Genomic DNA, 10389 nt, shown 5'->3' on the forward strand with positions numbered 1-10389 from the left:
AAAGTGACAGAGGAATTCTCTTTGACAGCTCATGAGGTAAGGGAAGAGAAACACTAAATTACAGAACGATGGGCTCTGGTGCTATCAAGCAGGTACTGGAGCTTTAGGGCTGATCTTAAAAGAAGCCGTGCTGAGGTATGAATCAAATCAGGCTGCTTCCACAGTGGCTGGTGCTATGTGGATCTTTTCTCCCAGGATATTAAATGCTTTCCCATTACCCAGCTCTTTCACAGCATTGCTCCAGGATCAAAATGAAAGGGTACTGTTCTGGTAGCGTGTGCACAGGATCGTTTTCTGAAAGATGTAGACACATTGAAGCAGCCTTTCTATCACTATAAGTGTGTGTTTAAATCCAACAGAGACTTGGGAAATTCATTTAAAAAAATATATGCATTGCACTGGCAATCAGCTTTGTGCAGAGAAACAGCGCTGGTGACGTATGTGACCGGAGACAGAATGTGACCCTCCAAATCATTACAGCCAGTTTGTCCTCATGATTTACTTGGGAAGAAGGTTAATTTTGATGCTGATACAGGAGATGGTCAAGTCAATCTCTGTATTTTATTAATTCCACTACTTGACTTGGCCTGGTGGAGGTGTGGCACCAGCAGCAATCCACATTGAGGCTGTGCTTCTGGGAGTGCTGTCTGGATCACTTGGCAACCAAGCCAGCAAAGACTGGCAAGCGCATTGCAGAGGTGACGTTTCCACAGAAGGAACACAGACCAGGAGAGCTATAAGCCAGACTGATGTTGTCTCCAAAGGCCATTGATTATCTTGATGAAGCTTAGTAGCAATGGCCGTATCTATTGGGCAATGACAAACACTCAGAGGTATCTGTCCCACTCTGGGAATTTAGGCCACAGAAATGCTTCTTGGCCTTCCCCTCCCCCCTTTTTTAAATACATACAAACTGGGCTGGAAAGAAAATAGCACCCAAAGGAGAGAGCCATTTAACAACATGAGAGATCCCAAACAGTATTGAACAATAATGAGATACCCTCCAGGACAGTCCTCAAGGCAAACTGTGGGTGCCTCTCTCCTCCCAAATCCAACACAGCAGCATTCCCAAGGTTGTTGGACAGGACTGTATTAACCTGGAATACTCAGAGCCAAATTTCCAACCTTGGTCTCTGAGGAGGTGTGCTCCCCATAGCCCATTTTTTTGCAGAAGCCAAGAGCACATCCAAAACATGTCAGCTATATGCAAAAAGTGGGTATGCAAAATCAGTGACCAGGACTGGATCTTTGGTCTGCATATCCGTGGAAGACCACCACCACATCAGCACTCCTATATCCATGCAGTGACACTGCTAAGAGAGTTAAATAATGTTTCCCCTTTCAGCCAGGCAGAAGACACTCCTTTTCTTATGTCGTAGCAGCACAGTTGCTCTCACTGCTGTGGCCACATGTCCCTCTCCCTTCTAGAGGAGCACAGCACTGTTTAACTGAATTTAACTCAATCAGTATTGAATGAGATCACAGCTGGTTTAAATCTCAAGACCTCACTGTGTTTGGAAAGCAGACAAAATACTCAGCAAAAAACCCATTGGCTATGAGAAATCCAGAAAAAAGCAGAAATGTTTAGAATGCCTTATTTGGTGAACTGACTCCAACACAGAGAGTTCAAAGAATTGCCTGAAACTCGAAGAATTCTCCAGGATTGCATAATGTAATGTCATTGTTTTCAAAAGAGAAATCCCTTCCACATTGATATCAAAAAGATCCAAATATAAATATAAAATAAACTGTCAGGTTAAAAAAACAGGTTTTTAAAGCAAAGCTTTACTGTGTGACAAATTACACTTTGGATTATGAAATCTTATGCAATTTTAAAATTTGAGTTTACTTTTTGTTTATTGGGTTTATTTTTTGCATTCCTATCAGCTTAGGCAATGAAACTACTAGACTAATCTATTTTGCTCTTGGGTTTTAGTTAATTTTGCTCTTGTGTTCTCATGGCCTAGCATAATGCTGAAGTGCCAGCACTGCATTTAGATTGTAGATGCTGCAGAGGAATGTTTATTTGTTTAAAAAAAACCTGTTTTCATAAAACCTTGGAATGCTTTGCTAACCCTGGATCAATTATGTGTAAACTTGCATAAAGAAAAATTCTCAAACTAGTCATAAGTCATATATACTATGGCTTAATCACTACTGAAAATTGATTGCATAAAAGTTCTATGATCCCTCAAAAGCGTTCAGTATGTTCTGTTTCACAATAGCCATTCCCAGCCCCTTCTCTCAAGTTCACTATAATCCTTCAATTGGTCATTTCCCTCCCCTCCCGCTTTGCCTCCAAAAAATTCCCCCGTTCTCCCTCCTCCCAATTATTGTTGGTTGTGAGCAGCTTCTTGGGCAGAAATAGTTTGCTGTAGAAACAAACCATAAGCTGTCAGAAGCCATGTTACAGAAACCAGTGTGAAAAGCACCGTCTACCTATCAGAAAATGGACACAGTTTTACAGGGATGAGCCTACAACCACATTTTAGCATTGTGGTTCTGTTTTAGAGGAAATATTCCTTCCAGCTACACAGTGCTCATCTACCCCATAAAGTCTCTAATATTAACAAGCAGTAAGTAAGTGTGTGAGAGAGAGAGAGAGAAAAAAATAGTTTTACAGTTAAAACCCAGTCAAAAGTGTAAGGATATGGGGAAGTGGTGGGAGGGAGTTAACTTCATTAAATTTCAAAAAATTGCAGTGCAAAATTTCACCAAGTGTTATTTCGTGGATTTCACTGTCACTGCCAATTTTGCAATCACATATACATAAATATTTTTAAATTTTCATTTTCCAGTGGCACCCACAATGTGCTAAGTGCTGTACAAACATACCAAAAGACTGTCCTGATGCACTTTCACAGACAAACAAAGGTTAGGCCTAGGGGGTACAAACAAGTGAATTTGTTAAGGTGATGATTGGCGTCATCACGATAATACTTTCCACTTGTAACCATCTAATTTCTTGTAATCATCCTGGCAGAAGGGTCTTCAGGAGGGATATGAACTTGGACAGAGTAGTAGCTTTGTGGACCACCTCAGGAAAGGCCTTCATGCATATAGGTCAGTGTGGTGGAAACCATTGAGAGAGACAGTTGCATGGACTCCATAGATTCCATGGCTAGAAGGGACCATTTTTGTGCAAGAAGTGGACAGACAGAAAGCAGAGTTTAGGATGAGAATCTTGAACTTGAAGTGGCGGAAGAGAAGGAGCCAGTGAAAGAATTCAGAGAAGAAAGGCTATGGTCAGAGCATTTTAGCAGTTCAAACAGACTGGAGGAGGGTGAGATTGGTGTCAGGGAGGGGAAGTAATCAAATCAGGAAACAATGAGTATTTGAATGAGGGATTTAGATGTCCTGACAGAAAGGAAAGGTCAGATCTTAGAGATGATGTGCAGGGACAAGTGTCAGGATTTGGAACCAGCTTGGATATTTGACCCCTCCCCCTCCCATTCTCCCAAGATAACCCTAGGTTTCGGTCCAAGTGACAGACAGGATGGTAAGGTAGTCAACAGGGAAACAGAATGTGGGTGAGGGGTGGAGTTAAGGAGGAAATAAGGGAACTGGGTTTTGGCCATGTTAAGTTTCAGTGAAGAATGAGACATCCAGGAAGAGAAGTCAGAGAGGCTGCAATGAGGGACTTGATGGAGTGGTCAGGAGTGAACAAGTCAAGTTATCAGCTCACAGAGCTGTATAAGCCACTGAGAGCATGCCAAGATTGGGGGGGGGGGGGGGGAAGGACAGCAGGAAGAGGGGAGGCCAAGGACAAAGGGATCTTACCTTGTAAAGTGTCTTTCATCCTGATTATTACTAACCCACTAGACCAAAAAAGTTTTCAAATTTCAAAGAAAAACAAAACAAAATGAATACATGGGGAATTTACACAAAAATTGCCTCCCCTTTTGACCAGCTCTAATTATTAAGAATCAGGGTGCCCTCTGTGTTAAGCACTATACAAATATATAAATTCACCTACACAAATACATGGCCCCAACCCTAAAGAGTTCACAGTCTAATGAGAACCAAGACAACCAATGGGACAAGCACTGGGAGGGAAGGGAGAAGGCTAACAGTAACAGAACCATACGGTTAAACAGTCTTGAGTCCTGCAAAGTGCACAGCTCATTGGTTCTGAGCCATTTAAAATTTGCTTCATTATTTCAAGAATTCCCTATCAAACCAGAACTCCATACAATTCCTTAACATACCTTCTAACCCCTGGATAAAAGGACCCTTAGCTGATTATCATTGTTTGTATGTATTTTTCCTCTTCCGACATAATCAATCCCTATCAGCAGCTCCATGTAGTATATCCATGGCCAATGTGTATTGTATGTCCCCTTAACACACACTGAGCAGTGGGTTACAGACAGATTATTAGCACCTTTTAAAAAAATTAAAAATCATCCTCACAACTCTCTCATCTGATGAGTCCCTTCTCCCTATATAAACCTCCCTCTCTCTGGAGCACCTAGAGAAGCCATTGAAGTTCTCAGCGTTTTTCACTCTCTTTGCTGCTCTCCGGGGGACAGGGTTCCTTCAGATGTTAAGTGCAAGAAGCAAGGAACTCCACTGATCAGTTACAGCGTATGCACTCTTGATGTCACTGTGGTCCAAGGCCTCTGGACCATTACTTGACCCCCTGTTCAGTTACTTCTCTTTCCCAAACCTCCCCCACCCAACAGTCAATCTCCCAACTTCACAAAATGGCTCACAGTCTGGAATTCATGACACCAGGACTCTTGGCCTGTAAAGGTTCTGTCCCCCTCAAAGTCCTGGTTTCATACAGGGTGAAGGCATGAGGCTAGGGAGGGCTCTACCAAACCCTCCCTTCACCCCTGCTATTGCTGTCAGCCACAGCTGCTGTCTCTCTCTCTTTCCTGGAGGATGAGGATACCAAGACCTCCTTATAGGGCCAGTCCGCCTGGTAAATTTCACCAAGAACCCAAAAGTGCTTTACAAAGTACATAGTAAAAATTAAATCACTTGACTCACCATGGAAACACAGCCACCTCTGGGATGGAAAGCCACAACTGTTAAACAGCATGTTGCAACAGGAACTCAGAGTACCATATCCAAATGCATCGGCAAATGGAATTCACTGCAGACTTTGAGGAGGTTTTCCATTTCTGCATATGAAAAGTGCTTTTGTGAAGTGCCAAAATCCATAATTTGGAAAAAGTTTCCACAACTGTAGTTAGTTTCCACAACTGTAGTGTCAATCAGAGATGAGACACAGTTGTGAGATTCAGCTCTGGACTTCAGACCCCCCTCAAAGTTTGCAGCATTCAGAACCAGGTTGTTGGTTTGTTTTTTGGGTTTTTTTTGCCCATCTCTCCTTACAATATTGACTTAATTCAGATCTGGAGACAGTGTAGCAGAGGCATCCCTAAAACAGGCCATCCTTCATGAAAAGTAACAAGGCTGCAGTACATTTTTAAGTATGTGGGTGCGATTTTGGGGTTGTTACCAAAACTTTACAGCAGAATGTTGTAAAGCCAAGAGAATTTGTTTCTCTGCCAAAGATGCTTTCCTCCCTCTCCTCAGATTATTCTGACATCAAGTGGCAATGCCAGAAATAATTGTGATCCTAATTCAGAAACTGTTGGTGAGTAAGTGGGGGGAAAGAAAAGGAGGTCCCCTTGCTTGCTCTTCTGAGAGCAGCCTCTGACTGTTCAGCTTTGTTCCATACTGAAGTAAGAGGGATCCAGTGCACTGCACATGTGGTCTTCATTAGTGACTCTTTGTTCTCCCTTTGAAATTCTTCAAATCCTTGGATTGTAACTTTAACACACATCGGGGGGTGGGAAGGGGAGGGGGAATAAGACCAGTGGATTCATCGCTGAGAAATCCGGGACAGACATGGTTGTGAACATTTTTTGCATGGACATGCGATAGTTGTTAACCTTCTGAACTGTGAGAACATAAGAAAATCCACTACTTCTCCATCAAAGCTAAAACCAAGAATAAATAACCTCTTTCAAACTGCAAGCACAAAAATGATAGAGTGCAATGGTTATAATTCCATTGTTCTGTGTATACACATGTGCTTGCATATGTGTTTTTGTGGTCACACGAGTGCTGTGTGTTTCCAGCAGACTGGAATTTGCAAATATTTCAAAAGGAGAGAGAGAAGCCAAAAAGAAAAGGAGCTGGGATTGATTTGGCAAGCTGAAATAATGGATGTTGTTTTCTGCTCATTAGGAACCATGTCACAGAATCACTGGTTAATCAATGTGCATTCCCTGAAACTGCCTGGAGTTCTCTCATGCTTTAAAAACGTATATTTTCTTTCCTTGCTGTGTATTGAGGAATGAAGTTGTTTGGAAAAGGCCTTACAAAAAGATGAATGTATTATTTATACTTGATTGTGCCCATCAGATGATAGCACTTAGATTTCAGGCCACCTTAATTCACAGCTGCACCTGCCTGGCTTTGCATACCTGAAATCAATTAGATAGTGTTGAAAGCTACAAATATTAGCAACAATTAAAAAAAAACACACCCCACAACCAACAACAACAACAACAACAAGTAAAACCATATCAATTAAGCTAGAGGTAATTTGGTTTTTCTCTTACAGTCAGAGGGAAATAAAGATATTGCATACCACTGAGAAAATGACATTTTAATCACTATTAAGGAAAACAATTTTGGAGGAATGCAGCAACAGCATTCCTTTTCATCAGTCAAACATTTCTGGAATGTTGATAAACTCAGGCGGCTGACAGGAAGCTTTTTTCTTTGTGTTGCTATGCTCAGTTGTAGCCTGAAGTCTTTAGGTAATGGAGGTTGCATTAATCTGGCAGCAGTCCAAAAGGACAGCATTGCTAATCTACCATATCATGCAGTTAGAATGAAAACAATTGCTGAGGCTCTGTGCTGAAGAGGGACAGACCCAACCAATATAGAAAGAGAGAGAATGACCCTGATCAGCATCAGCAATGGCAGTCCTTACGGGTTGGAGATTACAAAGATCATCAGATCAGTGTGTGGAAAAAGCTCATCTCTGCACAGCCGCACCACAACGGCTGATAACTTCAGATATTTCTACCCCATCTGAAAACCACTATTGAAATGAATGGAGAAATCTAATTGAAGTTGTCTAATACATCTGGGGGTTAGCTTTTGCCTTCCATCTCCTTTTATCATTGCTGCTCACCTCTGCCCCCTCCCTTTCTATTAACAGTAATGGTAATAAAACCATCGAAGAACACCACTTAGATCCTCAACTATTTATTAAATTATGCATTTGAAACAGATTGAAGCTGGGCTGTAATATATGGATGCAATCTTTTCTTGGGTACCATTTTCCTCTTCATTTTTGGCCTTATACATGGGGATTTTGCTGCACTGCATCCCCCCAGTAATAACAGTGGGAAGCTACAGAGCTATATTCCAACTCAACATTTTCAAAATGTGGGGAGCTTGTTGCAGGGTACTGAATTTCCCTGTACGTTTGTAGAAAATACCATTGTGTATACTTTGGGCCTGATCATTCAAGATATGGAGTGCCCTCAACCCCACTGCAGTGAAAGGACAGTCCCTTGACAGACCTGAACCCTTAATTACCTACTGCTGGGCTCATTTTCGACTCTGGAGCAGCAACATTAAATACTAGCACATATCAAAAAGAACAGGTTTCAGAGTAACAGCCGTGTTAGTCTGTATTCGTAAAAAGAAAAAAGAAAAGGAGTACTTGTGGCACCTTAGAGACTAACCAGTTTATTTGAGCATGAGCTTTCGTGAGCTACAGCTCACTTCATCGGATGCATAGCATATCGTGGAAACTGCAGAAGACATTATATACACACAGAGACCATGAAACAAAACTTCCTCCAACCCCACTGTCCTGCTGCTAACAGCTTATCTAAAGTGATCATCAAGGAAGGCCATTTCCAGCACAAATCCAGGTATTCTCACCCCCCCCCCCCCAGACACACATACAAACTCACTCTCCTGCTGGTAATAGCCCATCCCTCTTTGAAACCTCTCTTTATAATGCGCATGATAATCAAGGTGGGTCATTTCCAGCACTAATCCAGGTTTTCTCACCCCCCCCCCACACACACACACCCCCCCTCCAAAAACCACACACACAAACTCACTCTCCTGCTGGCAATAGCTCATCTTACAATGTGCACAGCAATAATCCAAGTTTAACCAGAACGTCTTGGGGGGGGGGGGGTTTGTAGGAAAAAAACAAGGGGAGATAGGCTACCTTGCATAATGACTTAGCCACTCCCAGTCTCTATTCAAGCCCAAATTAATAGTATCCAATTTGCAAATGAATTCCAATTCAGCAGTTTCTCGCTGGAGTCTGGATTTGAAGTTTTTTTGCTTTAAGATAGCGACCCTCATGTCTGTGATTGCGTGACCAGAGAGATTGAAGTGTTCTCCGACTGGTTTATGAATGTTATAATTCTTAACATCTGATTTGTGTCCATTTATTCTTTTACGTAGAGACTGTCCAGTTTGACCAATGTACATGGCAGAGGGGCATTGCTGGCACATGATGGCATATATCACATTGGTGGATGTGCAGGTGAACGAGCCTCTGATAGTGTGGCTGATGTTGTTAGGCCCTGTGATGGTGTTCCCTGAATAGATATGTGGGCACAGTTGGCAACGGGCTTTGTTGCAAGGATAGGTTCCTGGGTTAGTGGTTCTGTTGTGTGGTATGTGGTTGTTGGTGAGTATTCGCTTCAGGTTGGGGGGCTGTCTGTAGGCAAGGACTGGCCTTTCTCCCAAGATTTGTGAGAGTGTTGGGTCATCCTTCAGGATAGGTTGTAGATCCTTAATAATGCGTTGGAGGGGTTTTAGTTGGGGGCTGAAGGTGACGGCTAGTGGCGTTCAGTTATTTTCTTTGTTAGGCCTGTCCTGTAGTAGGTGACTTCTGGGAACTCTTCTGGCTCTATCAATCTGTTTCTTCACTTCCGCAGGTGGGTATTGTAGTTGTAAGAATGCTTGATAGAGATCTTGTAGGTGTTTGTCTCTGTCTGAGGGGTTGGAGCAAATGCGGTTGTATCGCAGAGCTTGGCTGTAGACGATGGATCGTGTGGTGTGGTCAGGGTGAAAGCTGGAGGCATGTAGGTAGGAATAGCGGTCAGTAGGTTTCCGGTATAGGGTGGTGTTGATGTGACCATCGTTTATTAGCACTGTAGTGTCCAGGAAGTGGATCTCATGTGTGGACTGGACCAGGCTGAGGTTGATGGTGGGATGGAAATTGTTGAAATCATGGTGGAATTCCTCAAGGGCTTCTTTTCCATGGGTCCAGATGATGAAGATGTCATCAATATAGCGCAAGTAAAGTAGGGGCGTTAGGGGACGAGAGCTGAGGAAGCGTTGTTCTAAATCAGCCATAAAAATGTTGGCATACTGTGGGGCCATGCGGGTACCCATAGCAGTGCCGCTGATCTGAAGGTATACATTGTCCCCAAATGTAAAATAGTTATGGGTAAGGACAAAGTCACAAAGTTCAGCCACCAGGTTAGCAGTGACATTATCGGGGATAGTGTTCTTGATGGCTTGTAGTCCATCTTTGTGTGGAATGTTGGTGTAGAGGGCTTCTACATCCATAGTGGCCAGGATGGTGTTATCAGGAAGATCACCGATGGATTGTAGTTTCCTCAGGAAGTCAGTGGTGTGTCGAAGGTAGCTGGGAGTGCTGGTAGCGTAGGGCCTGAGGAGTGAGTCTACATAGCCGGACAATCCTGCTGTCAGGGTGCCAATGCCTGAGATGATGGGGCGTCCAGGATTTCCAGGTTTATGGATCTTGGGTAGTAGATAGAATATCCCAGGTCGGGGTTCCAGGGGTGTGTCTGTGCGGATTTGATCTTGCGCTTTTTCAGGAAGTTTCTTGAGCAAATGCTGTAGATGCTTTTGGTAACTCTCAGTGGGATCAGAGGGTAATGGCTTGTAGAAAGTGGTGTTGGAGAGCTGCCGAGCAGCCTCTTGTTCATATTCCGACCTATTCATGATGACAACAGCACCTCCTTTGTCAGCCTTTTTGATTATGATGTCAGAGTTGTTTCTGAGGCTGTGGATGGCATTGTGTTCTGCACGGCTGAGGTTATGGGGCAAGTGATGCTGCTTTTCCACAATTTCAGCCCATGCACGTCGGCGGAAGCACTCTATGTGAGAAAACCTTGATTTGTGCTGGAAATGGCCTTCCTTGATGATCACTTGATGATCACTTTAGATAAGCTGTTAGCAGCAGGACAGTGGGGTGGGAGGAAGTTTTGTTTCATGGTCTCTGTGTGTATATAATGTCTTCTGCAGTTTCCACGATATGCTATGCATCCGATGAAGTGAGCTGTAGCTCACGAAAGCTCATGCTCAAATAAACTGGTTAGTCTCTAAGGTGCCACAAGTACTCCTTTTCTTTTT

General features: G+C 43.1%; 1 long non-coding RNA gene across 1 annotated transcript in view; it reads right to left on the minus strand.

Annotated features, from left to right (window-relative positions):
• LOC141995584 (uncharacterized) overlaps positions 1-5011 on the minus strand; it is a 31629-nt gene extending 26618 nt beyond the window's left edge. Inside the window, exon 1 of the long non-coding RNA XR_012641363.1 lies at positions 4996-5011. This is a non-coding gene — a long non-coding RNA (uncharacterized LOC141995584). The remainder of the gene's footprint in view (positions 1-4995) is intronic.
• Between the last annotated feature and the right edge of the window lie 5378 nt (positions 5012-10389).

The sequence above is a fragment of the Natator depressus genome, chromosome 1 (assembly GCF_965152275.1).
Source record: "Natator depressus isolate rNatDep1 chromosome 1, rNatDep2.hap1, whole genome shotgun sequence".
Lineage (NCBI taxonomy): Eukaryota > Metazoa > Chordata > Testudines > Cheloniidae > Natator > Natator depressus.